Here is a 12,727-nt window from a genome sequence, read left to right as displayed (position 1 = left end):
AAAAAAAAAAAAAAACTTCTCCCCGTAGTGATATAGTTTCCAATCTCCCTGTCCCACCTGCCCCAATAAACCATCCTACCACACACCATCACACTAAAATTGACCAAGGAGGACACCATCATACCAGACACCATCGTACCAAACACCATCATACCAGACACCATCATATGAGGCACCATCACAACAAAAGAGATCAAGGAGGACACCATGACTGAAGAGACCAAGGAGGAAGAGAACGAGGGAAACAGCATCATACCAGACACCATCATAGGAGATACCATCACAACAAAAGAGATCAAGGAGGATACCATCATAACTGAAGAGACCAAGGAGGAAGAGAACGAGGGCAACAACATCAGGCCTGGCCAGCCTCAGGACGCTGGCACAGCTCTCCCTCAAAAAGAGACCGAGGACAACATCACACTTGGCCGGCCTCAGGACACTGGCACAGCTTCCCCCCACAACCAGCGTCAACGCTGGAAGCAGGTGAAGAAGACAATCATGAATGGCCTCAGACATCTGTGCTGCTGCTGACTGCCACCTGCTAAGACAAAGGCCGCCTCATGTAAGAACATGACTCCAATGAAAAGGGACCTTGGAGCCACCCTCAGCACCAGGTGAGTGCATTACTTCACTTCATTTTATTCACTTTTCCTTCTGTCCTTTGTAACTAATCTCTCCCTAGTGCTATAGTTTCCAGTCTGCCTGTTCTACCTGCCCCAAGATGGGTTCCCATGTTGAGAACTGAGGCCTACAAGCAGCCTGATGGGAATTCTTTAGAAAGAGCCTCCTGCCATCCTTTTGCAAGTGCCCTGCACCCACACACATGCCAAACCCATCACAGGTTACATTGCTTGAGTCCTCAGACCCAACTCAGAACAAAGCCTGGAAAACTCAGTCTTGGAGTGCCTGCAGTGGTAGCTGTGCCCTCTCTTGACACCAATTCTGCCCTAGTTACTCACCTCTTGCATATCTATTCTTGTTCCTTCAAGGCGACCATTCACATTGGATCCCACACTCACCACCACATGACACACTGTGAGGGTGTGATAGGTGTCCTGACAAGTCTAACTAGAGACTCTTGGAGGAGCAACCCACTGTGTCCCTGTGTCATGGCAGCCTCAAGCCCCTACCTCGTGTATGTACCAGCTGGACAGATCTTAAGGCTGCTTCCATTTCTTCAAGTCTCTGCCCTTTGCATATTCTTGCACAGTTAATCAGCCTTGCACAGCCTTTGGGGAGAGTTCTGGGAAGCCTTATCTTTCCATCCTAGTATCACAGTGGTAAGACTTCATCTCTTGTGTTCTTTCTCCCTAGACTGTATAGTATAAATGATTTATAAAATCTTTATATTATAGTATAAAAAGATCTTTATATAACTTATATTATTATAAAGATTTATAAATCATTTACACTATAGTATAAAGATCATTTAAATGACCTCTATATAATTTATAATATAAAGATTTATAGATCATTTATACTATAATATACAATAAATTCTAGTATAGGATAAATTATAGTATAGTATAAGTGATTTATAAATCATTTATACTTTAGTATACTATAAAGGATAGTAAAGTATAAATGGTAGTATAGTATAAATGATGCTATATATAGTATAAATGATAGTATAGTATAAATGATACTATATATACTATAAATGATAGTATAGTATAAATGATACTACATATAGTATACATGGTATAATTTATACTATACTATCCTTTATATTATACGATCATTTAAATGATAGTATAGTACAAATGATACTATATATAGTATAAATGATAGTATAGTATAAATGATACTATATATAGTATAAATGATATAATTTATACTTATACTATAAAGTATAATATAAGTAAAGTATAAATGGTAGTATAGTATAAATGATACTAAATATAGTATAAATGATATCATTTATACTATACTATCATTTAGAGTATACTATAGTATAAATGATTTATAAATCTTTATAGTATAAATTATATAGGGATCATTTAAATGATCTTTATACTATAGTATAAATGATTTATAAATCTTTATAATAGTATAAGTTATATAAAGATCATTTTATACTATAGTATAAAGATTTTATAAAACATTTATAGTATAAAGTTTTATAAATCATTTATAGCATAAAGATTTTATAAATCATTTATAGTATAAAGTTTTATAAATCATTTATAGTATAAAGATTTATAGTATAATAGGCAAAGAATTGCTTCATCTTACTAGATATATATGTAGGTTCATTATCAGTCTTAATTTGTGAAGGTATCCCCAATATTTCCACTATTTCCAATAACTGTGTAATTACACAATAAGCCTTTTCAGCACTTAAAGCAGTTGCCCGTTGAAACCCTGGGTATACACCTATGGTACGGTGTACATACCTTTGTTTTCCAAATTGTGCAGAATGAAACACATCCATCTGCCATATTTCACTTTTTTCGTATCCCTAGGCTTACTTCCAGCACGCAGTCGAGTGTGGTTATACAGAGGACATGTGGGACATTTTTTATTATTTCTTTGCTTGTTGCCCAAGTTATAGAAAAAAAAAATTATCTTTTACTTTTAACATCGTGTCTTTCATGAAATGTTGAGGTGTTGTAATTGATCACTTTCCTCATTTGCTTGTACCAATGGACCTGGAAAGCCTGTATGAGACCGAATCTGCGTGATATATAACGGAGGGTTTCTACTTTTGTTAAGCCTTTTGCAGTTGCATGAATAATAAAGTTAATTCTAAACCATCAGGAATAAAGTCAGCAGTTTCTATATGACAAACAACTCATTCTACATATTGAGAGCCAGCAATTATATTAAGATTCAGGGAAATCTACTAATACCATAAGGATTACATACAATTTTGATTTTTGAATCGATTTTTGAACTGAACTATATGGTCTTTTGATCACCTGGCTTTTATGTGTGTGTGTGTGTGTGTGTGTGTGTGTGTGTGTGTGTGTGTGTGTCTGTGTTGTAAATCTTTAATCTCTCACTTGGAAGACAGAGAAAGGTGGCTGTCTGAGTTTGAGATCAGCCTGGTATACAGAGTAAACGACAGGACAGCCAGGGCTACACAGAGAAAGCCTGTCTTGAAAAACAAAAAAACAAAAAACGGTGACCATCAAAAAGCCACAGTTTTCCATCTGTGAAATGGGGACACAGTCATTGTAGGATTCTTAGCAAGAATGCAATCCTTAAGGCTCCAATATCATCCATGGTGGTCAGCACCCTGGAGGGTTGCAAAGCCATTGCAAAGGCTTTGGGATCCATTTTCTCTCATCAGGAAAACCAAAGGAGTTCAATAGTCTTAGCCTATTGCTTCACAGCCACCACCCTCTGCCTTCGGGTGAACCAGTTTAATCCTGGGAGGTTTTCCCAACTAGTCTTAGGGCTGTGTTCACAAATCCCACACCCAACAGTGTTCAGTTGGACTTAGCAGAGCATCCGGGTTTTCCTGCCCCTACTCTGAACCCCACAAACCCCAGAGCAAAATGACACTGGCAGTAGCTGAGGATGCGTTTTCCTCCCTGATTCCACTGAGACTGTGTTATTAGGATTTCACTGCTTATTCTAAAGAACAAGTTAATTTTCCCTTTTTGCATCAAATATGGAAAGGAATTACCCACTCACTGAGCTTCGCATATTTGCACATAAACTGGGCTCTTACAGGAGGAAGAGGGTCACTGGCACCAAGGGAAAACTGGACAGAACTGACTGGCTGGCTCAGGTCCCTACTCCTTTAGCTACCTGCCTTTCCTGCTACCATGCCTTCCCTGTCCTTATGGGCAGAAACTGGGGGAATCAGTGTGGTTGGTGCCCATGCATGGCTAGGTCATTCCTTGCTCTGAAATCATAAAGAGTCCTTGTGAGGAATGGTGGAACCTGGCCACATAGAGAACTCACTGGGACTGGGTTTGGTCCCATCAAGTGTGGCAGCCATTGGTTGCTAGACTGAATGGTTTGAGAGTTGGTGAATCACAGCATTGGCCAGCTCCCCTAGGACAACCAGACCTGTTGACCATCAGCAGATTGAGTTTCCCTCTAACACTGTCAGTTTTGTGGCAATAGCCTCTATTTATTCATTCATTGGTTTCAGGCATGATTATGCTTACCGTTATATTCTTCATCTATCTCATGCTCACTTTGATTGTATCTCGCTATCACAGTATTTATATCAACTACACAACACGAGTGATCGATCGCCCAGTGACACTTCCATACATGTACATGGAGAACTTTGAATACATTCCCCTGATGACACTGCCTACTGCCCACCCCTTCCAAGCCCCTCACTCTTTCCCTTTGCTGTTCAGCACCTTGCTTCCCAAGTACAAGTACGGGCCAAGTGCCGTGGACTCCTGTCCAGAGGACTGATGGACACACGGGATGGTCTCTTAAGGAAGGACACCAATGTGTCTCTGGGCTCTAGCACAAAGTCTCCTCCTAGCTGGTTATCTCAGGATCTTCCTGGCAGGTCAAGAGGCATGAGTCCAACAAAGGGGCTAGAGACAAGCATCAGCTCAGATCTTGTGATGGTGATTGTGGAACAGGGCAGCTGAAAAGGAATTCAGGGATAGAATAAGTGTAAGTCTAAAAGGAGCTTGTTCTTTGAGGAAGGATGGGACTTTCCTTGGTGAGACTTGCCATGCCCTGTCCCTCCAGCCTACTTCTGTCCTTCTCTCTGCCTGCAGCTTTACATTCATGGGTTATCTTCTGTTTTAAGGAGGGTGATTATGGCACCAAGCTAGGGTGTTATCAGGCACCAGAGGGGAGGGCAATAATGATTTTGAAGCAAAGAGTCGAGCCTGTGCTCTTGAGTTCTGCTGGTCCTACAGGTCAAAGACCATATTCAGGAACAAAAACCGCCTAGTGCTGGAATTATCTGCCCAGCACTGCACAGACCCCGAGCCCCAAAATAAGCATCTGTCTTTTTGGAGAAGCAGGGGACTTTTTATTGTCAAGGGCAGTCTACCCAAATTTCCAAGTCTAGGCTTGGATAAAACTCCTTCCTCCAACCTTAATCTGTTCATGTTTGGGGAAAGGCAGTGGGTAACAGAACCTTCATGGTCCAGCAACAAAGCCCTTCAGGTTCCTTTCTGTTTTGCCAAGGTATTGGTGATGAGAGGAGGGTCTATGGTCTGTGACTTCCAAAAATCTGATATCTGATTACAGAACTGGCAAGTTGCACTTTGTTGCCTTTTGCTGAACTGTACCTGTGTCTCCCTTTCATTGTGTGATGGTTTAGTTGACTAGACCTGCTATCCAGTGCTCAGGTGAGTGATGCACGTTCTCTGAAGAGTGAACATCCTTGTTGACCTCCTGTAAACTTCCACCCAGTTTCTCTGAAGTATGTCCCGCAGCTTGGGTGGGTGCTGTGAGGTCCACTTAATGTGAAAAACTGATGACTTTTGGTTGGAGGTGACAGCAGCCTAGCTTCAGGAGCATGGAAATGGCTGATCAGCCCTCCACCCTCAAGCGTTGTTGTCACAAGCACTTGTGGCTAGGCCCTGAGTGTAACAGCAACCTTGAACTTTTGAAGCAGTTGGGAACCTAGGTCATGCAGAAAACAAAAGCAGTCCTTCCTCATCTTCTCTTTGCTATTGCTTTTTTATTTGGTGAGGCAGGGTCTCCTGTAGCACAGACTGGCCTCAGCATTCCTGTGTGGCCAAAGAGGACTTGAACTGATCCTCCTGCCTCCACTTTTCTAGCTTTTCCAACTGCCAAGTGTTTATCCTTTATGAGACTTTCCTGACTTTCACCCCAACCTCTTGTCTAAGGTCCATCAGCTGACCCTTGAAGGACTCTCAGTCAGGGCACAGCTAGTTGTGTCATGTCTAGATGTAGAGTGTGTGTGTGTGTGTGTGTGTGTGTGTGTGTGTGTCCTCCTTAAGGTTTGGTTGTCAAAAGTCCCACAAAGAATCAAGTGTTTGAACATTGTTCCAAGCAGGTGGCACCACGTGGGGCAAACTGTGGACCTTGGGCAGTGGGCCTAGCAGGAAGAGGTGGGCCTCTGGGCATCACTGTGGACAGACACTGGAGTGTAACCAGCTTTCTCAGGCCCCTACTGCCCCACTGCCCTAGACCAGCTTTCCCGTCCCTGAGGACAGAATGTGAGGGAACCATGGGGATGTGCCTAGTGACCACTTGTCCATTCCTTGCTCTGACACCACAAGGAGCCATTGTGACACCTATCCACTTAAGGCTCTGGCTGAGCCTGCTTCTTGTCTTACAGAACAGAAGCTCTTGGTTGGAGAGCAACTGGACTTCTGTGCCCGTGACAGACTATACTCGCATTTTAGAAGCTGTTTTGACCACCATATAGTAAGTGCCTTCTGTTCTCTAACCTACAATATTTTATTATGTTTGTTTAATAAACATAAACTCTCCTTCTATTCCCTCCCTCACACACTCACACCATTCTCCACTCCTCTTGTCTTACAGAGCAGAAGTTCTTGTTCGAGAGTAACTGGACTTCTGCACCCGTGACAAGACATTCCTGGATTTTTGAAGATTTCAGACTACCATAGAGTAAGTTTCATAAACATAAACTGCCCTCCTATTCGCTCCCTCACATGCCCTCACACCATTCCCCACTCCCATTCTCCTCAGAGAAAGGGAGGTCCCCCATGGGCACCAGCTCACCCTGGCACATCAAGTTGCCCAAAGGACTGCATGCATCCTCTCCCACTGACACCAGACAAGGCAGAGCAGCTAGGGCAAAGGGATCCAAAGGCAGGCAACAGAGGAAGAGACAGCCCTTTTTAGGGCACCCGTTGTTAGGGCACCAACATGAAGAACAATCTGCACCTCTGCTACATATGTGTAGGGGGCCAAGGTCCAGCCCAGACATCCCCCTTTGGTTGGTGATTCAGTCTCTGTGAGCCCCCATGGACCTGGTTTAGTTGACTCTGTGGCTCTTCTCGTGGTATCCTTGACCCCTCCAGCTCCCTCACTCCTTCCTCCCACTCTTCCACAAGATTCCTCAAACTCCATCTAGTGTTTGGCTGTGGGTCTATGCATTTGTTTCCATTCACTGCTGGATGAAGCCTCTCAGAAGACAGTTATGCTAGGCTCCCATCTGCAAGCAGAGCACAGTATTATTAGTAGAGTCAACGGTTGCCTCTCTCTCCCCTAGGGTCGGTCTCAAGTGGGGTCAGTCATTGGTTGCCAGTTCCCTCCATCTCGGCTCCCTGTTTAATCCTGCACTTCCTGTAGGCGGGGCACACTTTGGGTTGAAGGCTTTGTGGGTGGGTGAGTTCCCTCCACTGGCCCCCTTGACTGGAAGTCCTGCATGGCTGCAGGAGGGGGCCACATCAGGCTCCATATCCCTGATGATAGGAGTCTCAGGTAGGGTCACCCCATAGACTCCTATGAGCCACCCTCTCAGTTAATTCTTGGTGTACTCATTTTGACAACAGTGATTAGCCACCACAGCATCCTAACCTCAGCCCAAGGCCACTCTCCATTTTTCGTTCACCTGAGTCGAATGAGAAAGGAACTGATGTCCTTGATGAGTGTGTATGTGCTGAGCTTTGTATGCAGAGAGCCGCTAGAGTGCCAGGGAGCAGGGGAAAAGGGAAGCATGCTACCTGTGCCCTAAAGGATGGGCATCAGTGTCCACAGCAGACCTGAGGACAACCCTCTGGAGCCTGCTGCTTTAGACGGCAAATTTACCACAAAGAGTCACGTGTTTGAACACTGGGCCCCGGCATGTGGTACTGTGTGGGGAAGTGGGGTCTTACAGGAGGAAGAGGGTCACTGGCACCAAGGGAAAACTGGACAGAACTGACTGGCTGGCTCAGGTCCCTACTCCTTTAGCTACCTGCCTTTCCTGCTACCATGCCTTCCCTGTCCTTATGGGCAGAAACTGGGGGAATCAGTGTGGTTGGTGCCCAAGCATGGCTAGGTCATTCCTTGCTCTGACATCACAAAGAGTCCTTGTGAGGAATGGTGGAACCTGGCCACATAGAGAACTCACTGGGACTGGGTTTGGTCCCATCAAGTGTGGCAGCCATTGGTTGCTAGACTGAATGGTTTGAGAGTTGGTGAATCACAGCATTGGCCAGCTCCCCTAGGACAACCAGACCTGTTGACCCGCGGCCGATTGAGTTTCCCTCTAACACTGTCCGTTTTGTGGCAATCGCCTCTATTTATTCATTCATTCGTTTCAGGCATGATTATGCTTACCGTTATATTCTTCATCTATCTCATGTTCACTTTGATTGTGTCTCGCTATCACAGTATTTATATCAACTACACAACACGAGTGATCGATCGCCCAGTGACACTTCCATACATGTACATGGAGAACTTTGAATACATTCCCCTGATGACACTGCCTACTGCCCACCCCTTCCAAGCCCCTCACTCTTTCCCTTTGCTGTTCAGCACCTTGCTTCCCAAGTACAAGTACGGGCCAAGTGCCGTGGACTCCTGTCCAGAGGACTGATGAACATACAGGATGGTCTCTTAAGGAAGGACACCAATGTGTCTCTGGGCTCTAGCACAAAGTCTCCTCCTAGCTGGTTATCTCAGGATCTTCCTGGCAGGTCAAGAGGCATGAGTCCAACAAAGGAGCTAGAGACAAGCATCAGCTCAGATCTTGTGATGGTGATTGTGGAACAGGGCAGCTGAAAAGGAATTCAGGGATAGAATAAGTGTAAGTCTAAAAGGAGCTTGTTCTTTGAGGAAGGATGGGACTTTCCTTGGTGAGACTTGCCATGCCCTATCCCTCCAGCCTACTTCTGTCCTTCTCTCTGCCTGCAGCTGTATGTTCATGGGTTATCTTCTGTCTTAAGGAGGGCGATTATGGCACCGAGCTAAGGTGTTATCAGGCACCGGAGGGGAGGGCAATAATGATTTTGAAGCAAAGGGTTGAGCCTGTGCTCTTGAGTTCTGCTGGTCCTACAGGTCAAAGACCATATTCAGGAACAAAAACCGCCTAGTGCTGGAATTATCTGCCCAGCACTGCACAGACCCCGAGCCCCAAAATAAGCATCTGTCTTTTTGGAGAAGCAGGGGACTTTTTATTGTCAAGGGCAGTCTACCCAAATTTCCAAGTCTAGGCTTGGATAAAACTCCTTCCTCCAACCTTAATCTGTTCATGTTTGGGGAAAGGCAGTGGGTAACAGAACCTTCATGGTCCAGCAACAAAGCCCTTCAGGTTCCTTTCTGTTTTGCCAAGGTATTGGTGATGAGAGGAGGGTCTATGGTCTGTGACTTCCAGAAATCTGATATCTGATTACAGAACTGGCAAGTTGCGCTTTGGTGCCCTTTGCTGAACAGTACCTGTGTCTCCCTTTCATTGTGTGATGGTTTAGTTAACTAGACTTGCTATCCAGTGCTCAAGTGAGTGATGCACGTTCTCTGAAGAGTGAACATCCTTGTTGACCTCCTGTAAACTTCCACCCAGTTTCTCTGAAGTATGTCCCGCAGCTTGGGTGGGTGCTGTGAGGTCCACTTAATGTGAAAAACTGATGACTTTTGATGGGAGGTGACAGCAGCCTAGCTTCAGGAGGAAAGCTGAAATGGAAATGGCTGATCAGGCCTCCACCCTCAAGCATTGTTGTCACAAGCACTTGTGGCTAGGCCCCGCGTGTAACAGCAACCTTGAAATTTTGAAGCAGTTGGGAACCTAGGCCATGCAGAAAACAAAAGCAGTCCTTCCTCATCTTCTCTTTGCTATTGCTTTTTCATTTGGTGAGGCAGGGTCTCCTGTAGCACAGGCTGGCCTCAGCATCCCTGTGTGGCCAAAGAGGACTTGAACTGATCCTCCTGCCTCCACTTTTCTAGCTTTTCCAACTGCCAAGTGTTTATCCTTTATGAGACTTTCCTGACTTTCACCCCAACCTCTTGTCTAAGGTCCATCAGCTGACCCTTGAAGGACTCTCAGTCAGGGCACAGCTAGTTGTGTCATGTCTAGATGTAGAGTGTGTGCGTGTGTGTGTGTGTGTGTGTGTGTGTGTGTGTGTCCTCCTTAAGGTTTGGGTGCCAAAAGTCCCACAAAGAATCAAGTGTTTGAACATTGTTCCAAGCAGGTGGCACCACGTGGGGCAAACTGTGGACCTTGGACAGTGGGCCTAGAAGGAAGAGGTGGGCCTCTGGGCATCACTGTGGACAGACACTGGAGTGTAACAAGCTTCCTCAGGCTCCTACTGCCCCACTGCCCTAGACCAGCTTTCCCGTCCCTGAGGACAGAATGTGAGGGAACCATGGGGATGTGCCTAGTGACCACTTGTCCATTCCTTGCTCTGACACCACAAGGAGCCATTGTGACACCTATCCACTTAAGGCTCTGGCTGAGCCTGCTTCTTGTCTTACAGAGCAGAAGCTCTTGGTTGGAGAGCAACTGGACTTCTGTGCCCATGACAGACTATACTCGCATTTTAGAAGCTGTTTTGACCACCATATAGTAAGTGCCTTCTGTTCTCTAACCTACAATATTTTATTATGTTTGTTTAATAAACATAAACTCTCCTTCTATTCCCTCCCTCACACACTCACACCATTCTCCACTCCTCTTGTCTTACAGAGCAGAATAGAGAGTAACTGGATTTCTGCACCATGACAAGACATTCCTGGATTTTTGAAGATTTTGAACCATCATAGTAAGTTCATTCTGTTTTCTATCTGAGAACATTTTATTATGTTTATTTTATACACAGAAAGTCTCCTCCAATTCATGTAAGGGACCCTCTTTGTTTTAAAATAAAGATTTTTGCGGATGGGGTAATCTGGAGAGCTGGCCCACCATTTCAAGAGCATGTACTCTTGGAACTAGGTTTGATGTACAGCTCTTCTGTGGGAGCTCATAACTGCCTGTAGCATTATCTAGATAGACATTATCACCATGTAATTGATGTGTAGTAGCAGAGAGTGCACTTGCGTGTGGGCATGTGAACATGTGTATGGATGCCCTCAGAGGCCCGTGGTGTAGGATCTCCTAGAGCTGGGTTTGGAGTAATTGTGAGCCACCTGACCTGGATCCTAAGAACCAAATTTCGGTAGGTTCTTTGCAGAGCTAGTTGTACCTGGACTCAGGGGCTGGCTGCCCCGCACGGACACCACTGGGCTTGGGAGGTGTCTGTTGTTCTATATACTTCTCTCGCATCTAATTTTATTCGTGCCTGCTCTCTTCCAGTACAGGTGAGCTCAGGGTTAGGGGATGACTGTCCTTTCTTATCAGTGGCTCTTAGTTTCTAGAATCCTTTGGTTGGTTCTTCCAGTTTGCAGTTGATTCCTGTCAAACCAATCTGTCATACTTTGCTCTACACTGCTTTGGAACATACTTCATTCTTGTCTATCTAAGCATTTAAGTACCCAGTTAGGTGGTCTGAAATGTGTCTGACCTCTTCCTTCCTTCCGTTCCTAGTCTTTTGGATGTAGGAATTCATAGCTCTAAATACTCTCCTAGGCCTGATTTTAAGTCTGTCAACTTTCTCATTGAACTTTTTGGCTCTAGCCATATGAAGGAGGAGGGCCTGACTCTGAAGCAGGACATGGAGGCCTGCTCCTCTGTGGAGGACCCCTTCAACACCAACTATAGAATGATGAGGACTCTGGGACACGGACATTTTTCTGAAGTGCAACTCGCCTTCCATGTTCCCACTGTGACCTGTGTGGCTGTAAAACTCCTTAGAAATAAGAAGAAGTACAACTCGATTTTTAACAGTGAAATAAGCGTTATGAAATCCATGAACCACCCCAATATTATCAAACTTTTTCACGTGATCGAGACGGAAGAGATCACCTACCTGGTGATGGAGCATGCCTCAGAGGGAGAGCTGCTGCGGAGGATCCTGGAACGGGGGTCTCTACCGGAGTGCGAGGCTGAAAGGATATTTACTCAGGTGGTGCATGCAGTGAATTACTGTCATAACAATCAAGTTGTCCATAGAGATATAAAAGCCACCAACATCCTTATGGACTGCAGGGGGAATGCCAAGCTGATTGATTTTAGCCTTGCTGTGAAAGTAACTCCTGGGCAGAAGCTGCGGGGTTTCTGTGGCACTCTGCCCTATTGTGCCCCAGAACTCTTTGCACCCGGGGAATACGATGCTTACCCCATCGACATGTGGTGTTTAGGGATTCTCCTCTTTCTCATGGTGGCTGGGCACTTCCCTTTCCAAGCCAAATCTGTGGCAGGCATGAGGAACGAGGTCACCTCAGGCAACTTCACCATTCCTAAGCATGTTTCTATCGACATTTTCAATGTCATCTTGGAATTACTGATAATCAATCCCGGAAGAAGGCCCACCATCAAGGACATCATGAGGCGCCCCATGATCAGGGCCAGTGAGGCACGTTCACCACCTACTTCCATCCCTAGCCTCCCAGGCACCCCGAGCCCTAGCATTGTTGGGACCATGAGAGTCATGGGCTATAAGCCTGAAGTAATCATTGAATCCCTGAGAGACCAAAAATATGACGAGGTGATGGCAACTTATCTTATATTGCAACACCAGTCACCTGCGGGAGACTATGGCCACAACCAGGTGAATCCTGTGAAAACCAGGCAGCCAGGCACTGTCCTCTGATTGACAGAGCCTTACACTTATCCTGGATCCCTAAGGAGAGCTGAACCTGTTCCCTATACCTTTACCTTGCCATCTAAGGGCCAGGAAAAAGAGGAGGAGCATTATTCCAGGAAACTTGCCAGATGCCATAGCATGCCTGCCACCCTATGCTGCCATCCAGACACACACCCTCTCCA

General features: G+C 45.4%; 1 pseudogene; it reads left to right on the top strand.

The window, feature by feature from the left end:
* Positions 1 to 11,480: 11,480 nt before the first annotated feature.
* Positions 11,481 to 12,384, top strand: LOC132654067 (sperm motility kinase-like; annotated as a pseudogene).
* The last annotated feature ends 343 nt before the right edge of the window (positions 12,385 to 12,727 follow it).

Source organism: Meriones unguiculatus, chromosome 5 (assembly GCF_030254825.1).
Source record: "Meriones unguiculatus strain TT.TT164.6M chromosome 5, Bangor_MerUng_6.1, whole genome shotgun sequence".
NCBI classification, from domain to species: Eukaryota; Metazoa; Chordata; class Mammalia; order Rodentia; family Muridae; genus Meriones; species Meriones unguiculatus.
Note: the sequence above shows the minus strand (reverse complement) of the source record. Positions and strands in the feature narration are given on the sequence as shown.